This window comes from Meriones unguiculatus, chromosome 14 (genome assembly GCF_030254825.1).
Source record: "Meriones unguiculatus strain TT.TT164.6M chromosome 14, Bangor_MerUng_6.1, whole genome shotgun sequence".
In the NCBI taxonomy this organism is placed as follows: Eukaryota; Metazoa; Chordata; class Mammalia; order Rodentia; family Muridae; genus Meriones; species Meriones unguiculatus.
Window position 1 is genome coordinate 17461913 of NC_083361.1, and position 15278 is coordinate 17477190.

Sequence of the window (15278 nt, forward strand, 5' to 3'; positions counted from 1 at the left end):
GCCCTCTTGAAGTCAGAAGTACGGCGGAGACGAGCTGAGGCCATCAAGGAGCTAAAAGCGCAAAACCAAACATCAAACAAACAAACACCAAAGCAGTGGCAGACGCCTCCCAGTCTGTGACTGACTGAACACTGGTGAGTTAGGGAAAGGGAGTAGTTGAGGGTCGAACTCCCAAGCTCAAGGTTGGGCACCTGGTGGGTCCTGGTGCTTTTCTTCTCAGGAAGGAAGTTGGAAGGAGAACAGATGTAGCGAAAGGCGATAAACCTGTGTTGAATTTAAGGAATCCACCAGGGCAGAGGCCTACCATCCCAGCTACCCAGAGGGCAGAGGGAAAGGATCAGACGTGTAAAAGACCTGCCTGACCCTGAGAGAGAGTTTAACACCAACCTGGACAACTCATTGACACCCTAACTTTAAAAAGAACCAACCAACCAGCCACACAAAACCCTAAAAAGTAACAACGCAAACAAACAAAACCCAGGTCTGGACGTAGTATCACACCTTTAATCCCAGCATGCAGGGGGCAGAGACAGGCAGATCTCTGTGTGTTCACGTCCAGCCAGGTCTACATAGGTGAGTTCTAGGCCATCTAGGCTATACAGTAAGACCTTGTCTCAATAAAACAAACAAACAATCAATAAACCATTTGTTTAAAGGTCTGGAGATGTATCTCGGAGATTCAGGGTTTGCCTAGCATGTGCAAGGCGCTAGGTTCAATTCTTGATATGGAAATTAAAAGGACTTGAAGAATCAACAGGTGATATTCGGGAGCTGAATGGATAGCAGTGGAGGACCTCCGAAGTGATGTCACCTCACAGGAAGAAGTCAGTGGTGCAGTGGTCGCTTTTAAAGCCATTCCTGTGGATGCAGAGAGAGAAGAATGTGTTCCTGGTAAATGGAACACACATCAGGACACCAGTGTGCCTCCATTGGTATAGAAACAAGGTCACTGCCTGCTGAGAGGAGCCTCGGAGATGGGGAGTGGGAAGAAGAGAGTGGTACCACTGAGAGGCAAGGATGGAGAGAGTGAGTGCAGATCACTATTAAGTGTTTACATCCTGTGGGCACAAGCCAAGGGTGGGAGGCATTAATCTAGATGAAATGTCCTTCCAGGAAGCATCTATTGTCTGGGAGGCTGCCAGCCCTCCCTCTTTGCTTTGCTCCTAATGCATGGTTCCATTAGGCCAGGTGATCAGGGCTGCTCATGATGTGTGGAGAAAGAGGCAAGAAAAGCTGAGGGTGGCCTGTCCTCCTGGGCTCCGTGACAGGAAGTGGCATAATGTCCAGTGGACAGTGGGAAGCAGAGGTTCCCAGAAGACAGACAGCAGACAGAGACTTAATGTTCAGAACCCAAAATGACCCTCCTCTTCTCCCTCTTTCCCTTTCTCCTCTGTGTATATGTATGTGAAAAGCAGAGGCTGACAATGGCTTTCTTGATTGTTCTCCACCTTGGTTTTGTTGTTGTTGTTGTTTTGCTTTTTTGTGTAATTTTAAATTTTCAGTAGGAGGGAGGGTGGGAATGGGAGGGGAGGGGGCTACAGCTGGAATACAAAGTGAATAAACTGTAATTAATATAAAAAGTAAAATTTAAAAAAATTATTTAAGACATAATTATATCATGTGCCCCTTCTTTGTTCTTCCTCCAACCTTTCCCTATGCCCCCCTTACTTCCTCTCAAACTCATGTCCTCTTTCTCTTTATTATTGTCACATATGCATACACATATAAATAAGCCTGCTGACTCTTCAGTATCGCTTGTATGTATATGGTTTCAGGGCTGACCACATGCTATTGGATAACCAATTAGGGGATTCATCCCTGAAGAGGACCAGTGCTCTCACGCTCTCTCTCTCAGCAGTCATTAGCTCCTGGGCCCTGTGAGATTTCCCCCCTCACACTTTATCACGTCCCCTGTTGCTGTCGTCGTTCAGGTCTTGTTTAGGCAGTGATGTGGTATCACGTATGGTTTCCCGCTCCTTTCTAATGGGCGCAGTCCCACAACAGACTTCCTGGTCCTTTGACTCTTACTGTCTTCTGGCCTCCTCTTCTGAGATGCTCCCTGAGCCATGGGTGAAGAGACTGAATTGTAGATGGATCCCTCTGGAGTTGGCACCCCACACAGCTGCAAAGCCTGGGACTCCCCTGTCTCCACAACCCTTCCCTTCCACTCTGGTAATACAGGTGGGCAGCACTGTGCCCAGCTTTTTATGTGGGTGCTGAGGAACCCTGACTCCAGTCTTCACATGTGCACAGCAAGCAGGCTGCCACCGAACACCTCCCCAGCCCCTGAAACAAATCTTCGTTTAGATAAAATGCATCCACGGCCAAGACAGCAGGATCTAGAGCTACCTGAAACCCTCGGAACTTCAGGCATTCGCCATGGAAACAGCTTTGTGAGCACTGGCCTGTGCGACCAAGGACCACCCCTGGCAATGCTGTTTTCATTTTTACTCCATTTTCCAGATAATCACATCAACATAACTGTTCTTAGCAAGGATCGCTCTAGTTCCCCTCTGCATTTTAGTGGCGTGCATTGATAGTCACGGTTTTGATTTTATTTTTCACGAAAAAAATTAAAACATCTTCCTGTACATTTCCGCCCATTCCAATATCACCCCTGTCCACCTGCCGAATTTCTGTTTCTTCGTTTCCTTTCTTCCTCTTGGGGACTCAGACGACCTTGTGGAGTCGGTAGTGTCGGTTGAAGAAATTGGGCTGTGTTAGTTTCCTTTCCATTACATTCTTGTGACCCTTTGTGAGAAACTGTTTTCACTTGCTTGTGCCGGTTAAGCGCATGGTGTGTGTGTGTGTGTGTGTGTGTGTGTGTGTGTGTGTGTGTGTGGTGCGCAGGGTGGGGAGGGTATGTTAAGAGAATAAATAACGCTTGCCAGGATTGGTTTACAAAGCTGCACCATCCGTTGCAACCAAAACTTGGAGGCATTTACCCGCTTTTCTGTGTAATTCTGTTGCAGAAGCGAGGGAAGGACACACCACTCGTCACGCTCCAAGTCCCTTTCTAAGGAGATCCGTGCGAAGCTTCCCTGGAATCATTCAATACTGTAGTTATTTATTCATTCATTTTGTGTTCTTCTGTGCTAGGGAATCAAACCCAGGGCCTTGAGTGTGCTCTGTCAGTGAGTGGCGATGCCGTGCTCAGCCGCGCTAACTTGAGTTTGAATTATAGGCTGGAGATAAAAAGTGGGCATTTACAAACATCAGACCTGAACTGAAATAGTCTTTTTTTTTTTTTTTTTTGACCTGAAATGGTCTTATACCTGAAACTGAGCATTTAGAAAAGACGCGTCAGGAACTGTGGAAGCTCTGAGTGAATTTTCTGCTTGTCCTTTTGTTGCTGCTACAACCTGTGACTCCCCACAGAGCAGGCACCCACCCGGGGGTGAGTGCAGACCTCTCTCCAGGAAGAGCTTTGAAGTCAGAGGACTTGACGGAGGTGTGAGTTCCTTCTGAAACAGCAGCTGTATGACCTTGAGCTTTGTTGTGCTAATAAACCGCCTTTCCTAGCTTCCCTTTTCGCTCTTTTTTTTTTTTAAAGAATATTTTCATACGTGCAAAAAGCTGAGAGAAAATGCTGTGACAGCCTATATGGTGATATACTATTGATAACCTGGTGATGGACCCTTCAGGGGTATCCGGCCTTTTAATACTAATTTATTTTTTTATTGTGTGTGTGTGTGTGTGTGTGTGTGTGTAAGGCAATGCTGTGGAGTTGGTTTTGTCTTCTCACCTTTGCATGAATTCTAGGAGGAGATCAAAGTCCCCCGACTTGAGCAACACTGAGCCACCTCATTGACCCCCCCATATCCAAGCTTTGGATGTTTCGATGTAATATCATCCGGGACACAGGCCAGCTCTCCTGGGATACGTGGCCCCACCCCTACCAGCTCTCCACCATGCTCCATCCTTTCAACTTTCCTAGATTCAACCACTGTCAACATTTTGTCCTACCTGCTATGTAACATGTATGTGCCTGTAACACACCACCGCCTGTTCCAGCAACTGAAAGGCTTTAGACGTCTCCCCCAGACATCCTGACCTGCGTCACCTAAAAGTAATACTCTGCTACATAAGCACAACACCAGGATCACACTCAAAGAAAGGGTCACGTGGCTCCCTTATGCTATCTCACTGCAAAGTTTGTATTCTGATTTCACCAAACATCCCTTGTTTCTTTTCCAGCTGTTTTAGTTCTTCTAGCCAGACCCCAATCTGGTACCATGAAACTGCATTTCTTATGTCTCTTAACATTTTCCACTTCCTGCATTATGTCCACCCATTAGTAAGTAACACTGGATTCAGAAAACGAGGGGGGAATCATCCCACAGGGCATGCCCCCTCCAGGGCTTATCTGGTTTCTTGCTAAGGAGGGAGAGTTGACTTTTCCAGGCCTTGTTCCCTTCTGCGAAATGGACAGAGTAGCTCCACATAGTTTCTACATGCGAAGTCAATGGGAGGACTCCACATATCGTGCTCACTACAATGCCTGGAACACAGCTTCTGTAAGCATCGCCATTGTCACGGTAACAAGTAGCTCTCTTTGGCTGTGATTACCACCACCCTCTTTGGTACCCTTAGACTCAAGGCATATTGACACTCACAGACTTTTTGATTACCTCCTCGACCTTCTGAGATATCTTACTCTTATCCGTCTCTCTCCCTGAACCTAACTGATGAATCTCAGCCAGATGAATGCATCTCTTAACCCCTCCAAGAACTAGAGTTTAACCTCGCCCACCCTCCTAAAGGTAGCTTCTTTTTCCGTAACCATAAGGTTATAACCTCCAAACGGCTCAGACAACAGCGAGGCATCAGCTGGTGCCACCCGGGGAGGAAGGGGATGCTTCGTCATTGCTGGTGCTGAGGTGACCTTGGTGCTTGGGGCCGTGGCGCACAGCTGCTGCAGAGCTGTTGGAGGGATGCTGGGGAAAGGAGATTGGCTGGCAAGGAAAGTGAGGAATGTGCTGCCAGAACTCTGGGCTCCCAGCCAGATGCTAATTACGATGGCCTGGGGGTGCCAGTGGCCCTGTCAGCCCATGGAAGGAAGTGTGGGGGGGCTTGTGGGAGTGGGAGAGGTGAGAGAAACAGGAAAGGTGACAGGGCCTGACAGGTTGGAGAAATACACTTGTTCCCCCCCAGGGTCCACCCTCCCTGCGGACCCAAGCTGTCTGGTAGAAATTGTGGCTGTCACCATAGCAACAGCAGCAGCTGATGTGTGATGCAGAGTGTCTTTATTAGAGAACCCTGCTCAACCTTGTGCCAGCACTTTTCCATCTGAATCTCGGTTCTTCAGTGCGAGAGGCTTCGGATAGCACTGGTGGGGCCCCGGGGGTGGGAGGGCGGCTGGTGTTTGGAGATGGAGCAGAGGCAGGATCGTTCTCTGCTGTTTTATTGAATTTCTGGGAAATGCAGATGGCAGGGAAGCAGATTTGTACGTGGCTCACACATCATTTAAACTTCAAGCTTCCTCAGAATTCCCTTCAGTTCCACAAGGACTGCTGAAGCAGCATTCCCGGCGCCTTCCAAAAGGTGCAGAGCACACCGCCTTCGGAAGACTAGGAACCGGGAAGTCACGGCGAGCCTTAAGCTTCCCAGCTCGGCAGAGTCCCACCTGTGTACTGCTCCCGTTCTCATCATCCCCTCATCAAGCCCCAGCGTCCTCATCTGTGAAATGTGGACGCTAAAGAACGCTGGGTGCAAAGACATCTGTGTGTGAAATTGAGAAAACAAAACAGCAAACAAAACCATTGGCTGCAAAAAAAACAAACAAACAAAAAAAAACATTGGCTGCTTCAGGGTCGTGGTGGGAAATGAACGCACTCAAGGACTAGGGCAACGCAAAGCCGGATCCTGGGCCTCCATTAGGTGCTCAGTATGCTTGATGCCCTTGCTTCAGCTCCTCCTCTGAGCTGCTCCTGTGGCTGGGGCTGCTACTCTCACCCCCCAGCTCTACTAGCACCCCACCTCCTCCTCTGCCGCCCCTGTGGGGAGCAGCACTATCTGGCAAAGCATGACTGGGAGTCATTGGTACCCAGTCCTTCCCCAGAGAGGACAGCAGAGCCCCCGAACCTAACAGCGCCGCCCGAGGTGAGAAGCTCGGGAGGCGTAGATCTTGCACACATGGTAATGGGGTTTCCGGCGGCAGACGCTGGCTGGCTGACTCATCAAACTGCTGGGGAATCTAATGGGAGGGAGGTAACTCTCTGTTATTTACTTACAGACAGGCACTTCCTGTGTAGCTTAGGATAGCCTTGAACTCACGGTCCCCTGCCTCAACCTCCTGAGTGCTGGTTTACAGTCAGGAGACACTAAACCCACCCGGAAGTACTTAGTTAAAGGCAGGAGGCAGCAAGCCCAGGTGTCTGCTGCTGTTACTGACACTGTGGTCTTAGGCAGACCACACCGACCTTGAACTCAATAGGAAGCCAAGCTCCGATTTCTGACGCTCCTGTCTCTTATTTCCTAAGTGCTGAGATCACAGACGCAGGCCACCTCGACTGGTTTATGTGGTGCTGGGGACTGGGCTCGGGGCTCTGTGCATCCTACTGGAACACTTTACAACTAGGTCTTCTGCTCAGAATTTTTTTTTCTCCAGTGAAAGAGAGCTTATTTTTTTTATCTATAAGGTTTTTTCCCTTCCTTAGGAGAGCTTGCACAGCTGCTCTTTATAAAGTATTCCCTCTTTATTTTGTCCTCTGGGCCCATCCACTGATTTTTTATACAAGGATATTTTTTTTCTTTATCGATGCCCTGTATAATGGCTAAGTGTGGTTGTTCTGAAGAAAACATATCGTATCATGAAACAAACAAACAAACCATGAAGCTAGTATCAGGGGCCATGAGAGCCAACATAAAAACAAAAACAATGAAACACTGCAGGATCACTGAGGTGGGGCTGACACTCTCTTCAGAGAGAAACTCTGCTGAAAAGGGAAGCTAGCAAGTCGGAGAGAAGCTGTGAAAGCAAACTGTAATTTTCTCCACCAATCAGGACTGAAATGCACAGAAAGGAGAGCTGCTTACCAAGGCATTTAGTGCTGTCCAGTCTCCAGGGCTGTCTCTACCTACAGTTACCACGGACCTGAAGGCAGAGCGAAGAATGACTTGTCCTCAGGGGACAAGAAACAGGACCCAGAGCCCACTGCATCTCAGTGCGGCTTACCGTGGCCATGGAGACAGAAGAGGGAGCGCTCCGAGGGGAAGGCACAGAATTAGTGACGACAGTGGAGGCCTCGTGAGGTTCCCTTCAGGCCATTCCACCCAGTTTGGAGTCAGTGTCCCGAGGGAGGAAGATGAGTCACAGAGGCCTTATTTACTGCACGGAGCAAACGCAATTTTTCTTCCCTAAGTCGACCTCTGAAATACAGATGGTTGCTGAGCTTGTGGACAGACTCAAAGACATCTTTCACAGCCGAGAACTTGTGGGGATGACTGTCGACAGGTGTAAGGAGAACGCAGTACTCAGGGCAGTTTAAAGCGATGGCGGTATTGATTAATGAGTTTGGTTCTGAGAATGAAATGTTGATTTGAAAGCAAAAGAAAAAAAAATGCATGTACAAGAAGAAGGATCCTTACGGTGATCTGAATAAGAATGGCTCCCACAGGCCCATAGGGAGTGTCACTCTCAGGAGATTGACTTTGTTAGAGGAAGTACATCAGCAGGGGGCGGGCTCTGAGGTGTCAGAGGCTCAAGCCTGGCTAGCATGTCACTGTCTCTTCCTGCTGCCTGTAGATCCAGGCCTCTCAGCCCCTTCTCCAGCACACGCCTGCCTCCACACCAGCTTGCTTCCCACCTTGATGGTAAAGGACTAAACCTCTGAAACTGTAAGCTAACTCCAATTAAATGTTTCCCCTTAGAAGAGTTGCTGTAGTCACGGTGTCTCTTCACAGCAATAAAACTAAGACAAGCGCAGAGAAGAACAGCCATCATGTTGGAAACAGGACCTCCCCGTGAGCTAGCCGTTAAATTCTGTGATGAGAAATGTTGCCTCTTCTATCAAAGCAGATGCTGAGACTTATGGCCAACTGTTGGGCAGAGTGCATGGAATCTTACGTAAGAAGTGGGAAATAGTAAGATCTGGAGAGGACAGGAACCACACAAGGAGAGCAACAGAACCAGAAATTTTGAACACAGGGGTCTTTCCAGAGACTCATACTCCAACCAAGTACCATGCATGGAGATAACCTAGAACCCCTGCACAGATGTAATCCATGGCAGTGTAGTGTCCAAGTGGGTTCCATAGTAATGGGAAGAGGGACTGCCTCTGACATAAATTGATTGGCCTGCTCTTTCATCACCTCCCCCTGAGCGGGGAGCAGCCTTACCAGGCCACAGAAGATGACAATGCAGCCACTCCTGATGAGATTTGATAAACTAAGATCAGAAGGAAGGAGAGAGGGACCTCCCCTATCAGTGGACTTGGGGAGGGCCATGTGTGAAAAAGGGAGAGGGAAGGTGGGATTAGGAGGGGAGGAGGAAGGGGCTTATGGGGGGATACAAAGTGAATAAAGTGTAACTAATAAAAGTTAAAAAAAATAAAAAAAAAATAAATTTACTTTATCACCTTGAAAAAAAAAAAAAAAGAAAAGAAATGTTGCCTCTGTTGTCTAGACAAAGCCGCTGAGAACTGTTTAGGTCCCAAGAGCTTGCCCACATGTGGAGGCAGGATGTCTAGAGTTCTTCAGTCTTCCTTTCCTGTCACATCACTGTCATTCTGCAAAGTGAGAGCAGCCCCTCTCACTGGAAGGGGAATCCATTTTTCTCTCTCATTAGCCTTGCTGTCCACATGGACTACCAGGCAGGGTTCCAAGCCTGGTTTCAAGCCTCGTTGCAAGAGACCACACATACCTGCTCTTTGGGAACCACACAACCAAGGCCAGAGCAGTTTCTCAGGAGGAAATGCCTGTTAGAGTGAAGTCCATTTCTGGCTGAGGCTGGGGCATCAACAGAGGCCAGCTTATTAAATCAGCAGAATTGCTGTCTCTAGCCTGCAGTTGGCCACAGATGCCTGAAGAAGTCCAGCCCAGCAGAGAAACCACCTTGCCGACCCACAGACTCACAGGCGATTAGGAGCACTGCAGCTTTAAGCTGTTAAGCTTTGGATTGGCTCTGGTTAGTAAAAGTGAACTGAAAGATCCAGGTAGGTCAGCGAGTCAGTGCGGGAGTTACGGCTCATTCCCGGTGTGCCCTTCCCTCCACACCGTTCTTTCAGTCCTGTGTTTCTCAGGAACGCTCACGGGGCCTCCACTTCATTTGGGATTCCCCGTGTCTTCAGGACAACCAGATGCGTAGCTTTCCACCCAAAGTGAAGCAAATGGAATAATGTTTTAAAATGTATGCTGGGTGTGTGTGTGTGTGTGTGTGAGGCTATGGAGCTGACATAGGGTGTATGTTAAAAAACTAACATGGTGTTGCATCTTTGTAGTCCCAGCAGTGTGGAGGTGGAGACAGGTAGATCCCTGGAGCTCACTGGCGAGCTAGCTTAGCCTAATCAAGCCCCAGGTACCAGGGAGAGACCCTGTCTCAGAAAACAAGGTAGGCAGCAGCTGAGGAGCAATACCTGAGTTTGACTTTCGGTGCTCATATGCATGTAGACATGGCGTTTACACCCAAGTAGAGGAACACATGCATACACATACCCACACATAAGCACTACATGTACATAAACACATATACACACTGTGGTGGTTTGAATGTGATTGGCCTCCATAGGCCCATAGGGAGTGGTACTATTAGGAGGTGTGGCCTTGTTGGAGTGGGTGTGGTCTTATTAGAGGAAGTGTGTCACTGTGCAGGCAGGCTTTGAGGTCTTATATATGCTCAAGTTCTACCGAGTGTGCAACTCAGTCTCCTTCTGCTGCCTGTCTGAGGATCAAGATGGAGAACTCTCAGCCCCTCCAGCAAGTCTGTCTGCACGCTGCTATGCTTTCCGCTATCATGACCATGGACTAGACCTTTGAAAACTAAAAGCTAGCTCCAATTAAATGTTTTCCTTTATAAGAGTTGCTTTCGTCATGGTGTCTCTTCACAGCAATAAAACTCTAACTAAGACACATACATATACATATGTACACACAACCCCATATTTAAGCACTATACACACACACACACACACACAAACATTTACATACATACACACATATATTCTGTTGGCTGCTCATCCCCATCAGAATGCCCTCTCCACCTCCAAGTCTTGTCCACTAATATTATAATCCACGTACATGTGCAATTCCATCCGATGTGTGCCTTCTTCCTTGGCTTGTTGGTACTTCTGTTTATCACCCTTGCCCCGGGCAAACACTTCTCTGACGCAAAACTCTGCCTGCTCACAGATCTCTACCAAGACCCTGGAGAGTAAATCCTTTTCAGGAATTCTCACAGCCTGTTCTTCTGGGAGGGTTGTTGGCCAGGCACCACACCCACAGATCTTCTGACACTCAGCTCCCTGCTTCCACTTCTACTTCCTTCAAGGAAGCGGTAACTCAGTGGGCCTGAGATGGCCAAACCCCTCAACAGTTCAGAGGAAGGACTTCTCCTTGGTCCATTCCCGGGAAGTAACCTCTTAGGTCCTGGACTATCTTGTCTGATAGGAGTCTTAATCAGCTCTTGGGGGGGGGGGCTCTGTCTACTAGTTCATGTGTGGTTTATGATAGAGCCCTTGGGCCATGCTATATCTCTGGATTTACACAAATCCAGGGACTACAGACTGGACAACTGACCCTGAATAGACACCATGGATGCTGAGGTGTGGCTTGGCTGCCCTGGCCATGTTAACTTAAGTTTTTGGGGTCACCCATCGTCAACACCAGGGAATGAAGTGCAGGAAGCTAAGCCTGGTGCATCTCTCCCCCGAGCTGATTTTAATAATGCATCGTGCATTGTCATAAGCTGTCATTCTGATGACAATGGCTCCTCTGAGCTCTTGATGCTCTCCCAGCTAACCATTAAGCTGGGAGATGTTCTGAGGCCTCACTGACCTATCCCTTCACCCTCTCCCATCTCTTCTCACCTTCTACGCTGGAGTAAATGAAACAGTTCTTCTCCTTGGCTATGGTCAAATGGTTCTGACACTTACTGGGATCATTTGTCACCTCACACTCTCTTCTAAGAGGTCCCTTGACACATTTCTTTCATATGGTTTCAGACACGATGCTGGTGAGAATGATTTGTTCCAGCGTAGTGTGTTATGAGCACAGCATACCTATGTTTGGCTTTATGAAAGTAAGGGGCAGGTTCCTTAACCAATGCTCACATCACCAGTGGACATATATATTCTACTATGCAGCTGTCCCGTTACTTTCTCCAGTAGTTCTCTATTCCTGTCTATTTAGATTGTTTGACTTTGTTCTTATAAAACCAAACACCAACAACGATTCCTGCAGAGGAGTTGTTAGGCCCTTCTGTCATTATTAACTTGAGACAAATATCTACACATGAATTTCTCAAAGGGAAATTTGGTCCCCAGATGTTAATGCAACTGGGGAGGTGGTGGAGGCTTGAGGAGTAGGCGACTAGCCAGAGGGGTGGGTCTCTGGGGACCAGCGCTTATGGGTTCTAATCCTCTACAGGTTTCAGCTCCACTGCTTCCTCATCGTAGACTGAATGGAACCTCCTCATCTGCAAGCTATTCTAGCCCCTGTACCTCTTGCTTCCATGATGGACTATTCCCTCTCATACTGTGAGCCCGAATGATGCCTCCTCCCTTCAGGTGTTTCATTCAGGTATGTCGTCACAGCCATAGGAAAAGTGACCAATACAGATGGAAAAGGGTGACAACCCCGGAACTAGTCCTCAACTAGTTAAGAAGCAAGGGAGGAGAGAAGCCAAAGGTGAGGAGACTAGCAGCCCCTTGCTCTTGGGTAGGCCCAAGGAAGAGCCAAAAGTCACCCAGGTCTGGCACTGTCAAGAGGGACTTTGCTATTACCGTTGCCTTCCTCAAAAGAGAGCAGAGAGAAGAGGAACCCAAGGAAAATCAACCAGCTTGTGGGAACTGTGGCTTGTCTGGCAGGCAGAGACACTCTGCTGTCTGCTTTCTTCCTCACCACACCTAGTAAGCAGATGGAGGGTGGAGTCACCCAATAAGGCCCAGAAAGGAACACCCAGGCCAAGTCTACCAGGGAGGGGTTTAACTCAACTGCAGAAGCAGAGCCCGGGAGTCTCTTTGCCTCTGTCTCTTTGCTGCCTGCTCCTCCTGTCCCCGACGTAAAAATAGTCACATTACAGACTACCAGCAAGCACAACCATTTTTCTTTCACTTTTTTTTGAGTCAATAAACATTTTTCAAAAACTAACAGCTCTGGGAACAGACAAATTTTCTAAAAGGATAAAAGCCATCTAAAACAAAGATTAAAGGGACATACATGCATAAATATAGGATACAGCAAGGCAAACATCGCTTGTGTCAGATCATAGAACGCACAGGAAGTGTGAGAGAGCACAGGTTTGACTAAGCATACTTGGAATTCTCATTAATGAACTTAGAATTTAAACCCCCAAAAGAATCAATTTAGAGAGAAAGAGAGAGAGAGAGACTCAGATTGGTTCAAAAACATAAAAACCTGGGCTAGTGGAGCTAGAGAGACGGTTCAGGGGTATAGAGCACTTCTTACTCTCACTGAGGACCCGAGTTCTGTTTCCAGCAACCACACTAGGGGCTGACAGCTGCCTGTAACTCCAGCTTTAAGAGCTCTGTTTTGATCTCCAGCCTGCACTCATGAGCACATATGCAAACACACACACGCGCACACACAGACACATGCACTAAAACAAAACAAAATCAAGGGTTCAGGGCTAGAGTGATGGCTCAGTGAACAAGGGTATTTTCTGTTCTAGCAGAGGATCTGGGTTTGATTCCCAGCACCCACATGATGACTGACTCATCTGTAACTCCTGTTCCAGGGATCTTTTGGTCTCCATTGGTACCAAGCACATGTGTGGTACACAGACACAGATGTAGGCAAAACAACCATACACATTTGAAAAAAAAAAAAGAATAGTTGGAAAAGCAATTCTTACAAAAGCAAAGAGACAAAGCTCCTGGGCTGGCTGGATGAAGGCGTTTGACACCTGACAGTTTGAGCTCAGTCCCTGAGACTGGACCCACATGACACAAGGAAAGGACTGACTCCCACAAGTTGCACACTCGCTCCCACATACACCTAAAATAAATAAAAACGTAATGACTTTAAAGTAAAAACTTAGCTTTTGGCTGGAAACTAAGAAAACTACCAGTTTTCGGTGAGACTGGGATTAAATGTCTGAACAAAGACATAGCAGAAAAAGGGCAGCTGGGAGTAAGCTTCTGGATATCAGTATCAGGTGAAGTTGGCTCCAAGACTAATGAAGACAACCAAGACAAACAGAGACACTGAGTCAGGACAAAGAGGGCAGAACTCCAGGGAAGCTGAAAGCAAGAACAGTGTCAAGCAGGCTCTAAGGACCCAACTTGTAAATCAGTAAGGAAATGAAAAGGAAAGGTTTGGGGGATCTAAAGGTCTCTCTGTCTGTCTGTCTGTCTGTCTGCCTGCCTGCCTGCCTACCTACCCTGCTTAATTACGTTGTAGCAGGGTCTTGTGCAGTCCAGGCTGTCTTCAAACTGGCTAAATAGCCAAGGGTGACCTTGAACTTTTATTTTATCTTTTTGTCGAAGACAGGGTTGGCTGGCCCTGAACTCACAGAGATCCGACTGCCTCTGCTCCCCAAAGTGCTGGGATGAAAGGCTGGTACCACCACCACCATTGCCCAGCTGACCTTGATTCCCCTGCCTCCACCTCTCAAGGGCTGAGATGACAGGTATGCATCCCCACACCCAGTTTATGTGGTACTGAGGATGGAGCCCTGGGCTTCTGGTGTCCTGCATGCTAGACAAGCCCTCAAAGGACCGAGCTACAGTCCGTTCTCCCTGTGGGCTGCATCCATTCCAAACGTGGATATGTTTAAAGGTCAACTTTGTACTTTTGTGTCAAGTGCTATAATATAAAACAGAGAACACATCTTTTATGGTCTGGTGGAATTTTTATAGTAATGAAGGATGTTAACAGTCTGCAAAGAAAATCTTGACAAGGCCTGCAGAGCAGAAATGGTATAATTCAGTTTCTAAGCACGATTCAGGAAAGAAAGGAGTAACAAAACAAAAGAGAAAGGAAGCTGGAGAGAGAGATGGCTCAGGGTCAAGAGCACTTGTTGCTCTCACTGAAGACCCAGGTTTGAGTCCACTTACACACATCTGTACACATTACTGAAAATTAATCTGAAGAAAGATAAATCTTGAGCTGAATAACCAGAAAAGAGAGAGACAGCTCAAAACGTAGCACCAAGAATGCAAAATGTAAGTGCTGTTACAGAGCAAATGGGAAGACAGTGTCTAGTGAAACGCCTCACAATTAAATTCATGCATTTTTTTTTTTCTAGAAAAACACAAGTAATTACCCGGATGAACACATTTTGATTGTTATTTGATCATCTTTTAAGACTGTGTGCATGAGTGTTTTGCCTGCGTACATACATGCACGCAGTGCCCATGAAGGCCAGAAGAGGGCATAGACTTCCTCGGAACTCAAGTTACAGGCTGTTGTGAGTGGCCATGTGGGTGCTGGGAATTGAATTTCAGTCCTCTGCCTGAGCAGCCGGTGCTCTTAACCGCTAGGTCTTTTTTTTATTTTTTATTTTTTTTGGAAGATGAAGGAAGTAGCATCTATCGAGAAGCAAAGAACTAACATGCTATGGCCATGAGGGTGTTCAGAAATCATTCTAAACTACGGGTACTACTAGTGGTGTATTTTCATAAATACTAATACTAATTTATGATCCTGATGACGAGGACGTTTTGGGGGTGGAATCCAAGGCCTTGCGTGTACTAGGTAAGTGCTTCAGCACTGAGCCAGCAGGAAAATGCACCAACCCCAAGTGTTCTCTTAGGGAAGTACTTCCAAAGAGCCGCCGGAAAGAAGCCATTCAACATTCCTACAGGTGTATCAGGGCACAGAGAAGCAAAGGACATTCAGTTTTTAAGAGAGCCACATAAAAACTAAAAACAAAACAAGACATAAAAAGCTAAAAATAAATGAATAAAACTCCACATTATTAAAAAAAAAAACAGCAATGCTCTGTGGTCTCTAGAGATAACATGAGTCAAACATGGCATTATCAAGGGCACAGCCCTTGGTCTGAGATTGTAGGAAATACTTCGAATTAGGAAGTATGTCAATAAGCCAAGTCGAATGTGTATTTTGGCTTTTTATGCATGTAGCATGCATGCGTGTTC

The 15278-nt window shown here is 47.2% G+C and overlaps 1 long non-coding RNA gene across 1 annotated transcript in view; it reads right to left on the minus strand.

The window, feature by feature from the left end:
* Positions 1-253: 253 nt before the first annotated feature.
* The window catches only part of LOC132647161 (uncharacterized), a 51570-nt gene continuing 36545 nt past the window's right edge, over positions 254-15278 (minus strand). Inside the window, exon 3 of the long non-coding RNA XR_009585456.1 lies at positions 254-858. This is a non-coding gene — a long non-coding RNA (uncharacterized LOC132647161). The remainder of the gene's footprint in view (positions 859-15278) is intronic.